We start from the raw sequence: 3,329 nt of genomic DNA, 5'->3' as shown, positions 1-3,329 counted from the left end.
TGGTTATAGTTTTTAAGTCACAGTGTGCCAATTTTCATAAATATACACCAGAGGAGTGTGTGTTTGTGTGAGGTGCTTGTATATCTTTTGTTATCAAGAGAAAAACGCAACCTTTCAGTCAACTCAGAGATGAAACACTTGAAGGAAAGTCTTGGATGTATGTTCTGGTAGGAGCTCCATGCACAATAGCAATTTCACAATGTAGCTGTCCCAGTGTGTTAATTATTCTATTGCAGTGCACAGCTGTAAATTGCCACTGAACCTTTTTCAGCAGTGTTTGAAGGTCACAGTATAAAACTTTAGGCACGGAAGTTTGAAAAACAAAACTGTGTCATCCGTTATTGTGATATTGATATCACCATTTGTGTAGTATGTTTACAGTATCAGATCTTAAAGGGACAACAGCTCTAACTCTTGGATAATATTATTGTTAGTTTTGTTCTAGAAAATAAGTAACTTTATGTCTTTTCCTGCCCACAGTATACTGAAACACAAAGTATTAGCCTTGCCAAGTTTGCATTGAGTAGAATATGAAATGTTACTGTTGAGAAATGAAGTGTGTAGTCTCAACAAAAATTTCAGTCTTCAACAATAACATTGGACGTTATTGTACATGTATGTACAGGCTATGTCAGGCATTATGGCATGATTTTTGGAAGAGAACAAGTAACTATATTTTACAAACACGAAAAAGCTAACACAGAACACATAAAAAAAGTTAGAGCTGATAGGAATAGGGCCGTTCACAGTTTACGTCACTGTTCTCTCATTAATATGCAAAAATAATATTGTCCGCATTTTCAGATAACGCTTTTGAAAATTACGCATGCAAAACGACGAAAATACATCTCAGTGGGTGACTGCTAGTGTAACAATGAATACTAAAAAACATATTCACGACTCTGAGTATTAGCTGCAAAAACGGCATGTATGCAACATTGATAAAATTTGTCCGCATTTCAAGCTGCGTGTGCGATGTCGCGCCGCGTACAGCTATATTTAGAAACAAACCTGTAACCGTGAACAGCGCTATTCAAGCAATGCATTGTAAAACACATTTCATGGTTGTTGACATCACGCCGGTATTGGTGCTTGCCTTTTGTATTCCAGGACGCTGGAAATTTTTCCGTTGGTGCTCTTCAAGTTTCAACATTTCTGAAAAATTTTGTGAGGACTGGGACTGTTACGTGGAATGCTTGACCGTTTTATAGATTTATGACCTAGTCAAATGCAGTGCATTGTGTGTAGTGTTCTCAAGTTTACACAGCTTAGTTTTAAAGATGATGTCAAAAACGTTGCAAACTTTTTTATATATATTGTTTGCCTTTGTAAAATATTTGTAATGAATGAGTCTTAAAGATGTATGTAGACCTTAAATGCCACTGATGAAACTTTACTTTAACTAAGGAAAGAATGGGCATGACTAATATTCATAGTTACAATCTTGTTGATACATGTATTGTCCATACTGATACTCATTTTCAGTCATAATTTTTTTCTCATTTCTTTGACATGACATTTTGCCAAGCATTTTTCAAAGATGTAATGATAGAGGGCGTACCACCGGTCATGGTTTCTGTCATTTGTACTGCAGAATATGCTTGTACAGTATACGTTAGCCCACATTCCGTGAGGAGAAGTGTGCTTCCAGCCAAAACTAATAGAATCAAAACCCACAAAAGCAATATTAATACTGTGGGAACTGTGAATCTCTTCCAAGTTTTGTTTTTTGTGAATCTGTACGACACATCTGAACTTTAAGCTCTCATTATCCAGACAGAGGTAGTCATGTGCAACTAAATATATTGCACAAGACTTAGATCATCAGTATCTCCTCTTACAAAATATGGCTGCCACAATCAAGCTGTTGGCTCACTCACGTATTCACGAGTGTACACAAGTACTTTGTGTATGTCCCCGTCATTCCATCTTCAAAAGTTAAATGTAGAGGAAATGGCTTTCCTTTTTTTATTGTATTTTGATATTATATTTCAAATGGTGCTACCTCTTTGTTTTTGTGACAAGATTATTTTGGTTTTGTATGATTGATTGTGTAAGCTATTTTTTTCCTCTTAGTTTTCTATCTTGCCAGGGTTTTTGGCTCCTGAATCAAATGATCTCTGGCCATGACAGTGTTTGGAAGGTTTCCTACATCAAAACAGAATCACATCCAATGCACTCATCAATTTCTAAAATATGGCATCTGTGTAGACTCTCATTTTACTAGTCTCATTGAGATGAAAAAAACATATTACAACTTCTTTGCTGTTTAATTAATACCGGCTGTACAAAGCTTGGATACTTATCTCCCAAAACTGACGGAGTCAGAGCTGATCTTTCAGATGTAGTTGGTACATGACAGTCAGCAGTGTCAACATTACATTGAGCCATTTGCTTATTGAAAAAGGTAGAATGCATCACTGGAGTTTTGATGATGCAGGGATTTTTATGTTTATGTACGGTATTTATCATAATTTTTTTTATATATAATGTTATGCTGGGTTGCATAGTTATTTTGCAAAGCATTTTTGCTGGGTTTGTTTTTGATATTTATGGTGAAATTGTCTGTTTAATAATCATTAATCTACTGCTTAAAACGGATGAAAGGTCATTTTTTTGTACAGAGACAAACTGGCCAAGTATGCATTTTTGAGAAACTACACGTAATCAGTAGATGAACAATGCCCATCTGTTTGACAAAACAGAGTTCAAAATTTCGGCTCAAACAGTCCCATCTCAGATTTGATCACAAAAATAAGAGAAATTCAAATGAATGAAGTACTTTAAGCATATACCACGTGGAACGACATCCATAGCAGGACTGTGGTTGCAAAGTTGGTTTACTCTCACATAGCCGACATGAAAATGTTCTCATATAATCAAAATTCCTGGTGTTTTACTGTCAAAGTTGAAAGGTCAAGAGGTTGGACTTTGCCAGCGTCCTTTGTTATAAACTACAATCAGAGTTTTATCTGAGTGTTTTATGGCATCAAATTTATTAATAACTACATATAACTATTTTCACCACCTTTTATTTATTCACTACAATCTCAGAAGTGGCATATAAGTTATGCACCAGTCTTGATTATTGTAATGGTACCCATTCAAAGATCTACACACACATTAGCTAGAAAATGCACATGTTAGTCCAAACTAAATCAAATGGATTGTTTTTTCCCATCTCCAGTAAGTGTGTTCACATTCCATTTTCAGGAAATTGTGCATGCATGTAAAACAAGAAATTTGGCAGCCATTTTGAATTTCCAATATAGTCTGCACTTTTTGTGTCATGACCCATGATGTCGTTCTTGATATCAGAGTAGACAGAC

The sequence above is a fragment of the Ptychodera flava genome, chromosome 15 (genome assembly GCF_041260155.1).
Source record: "Ptychodera flava strain L36383 chromosome 15, AS_Pfla_20210202, whole genome shotgun sequence".
Lineage (NCBI taxonomy): Eukaryota > Metazoa > Hemichordata > Enteropneusta > Ptychoderidae > Ptychodera > Ptychodera flava.
This window is presented reverse-complemented; position numbering follows the sequence as displayed.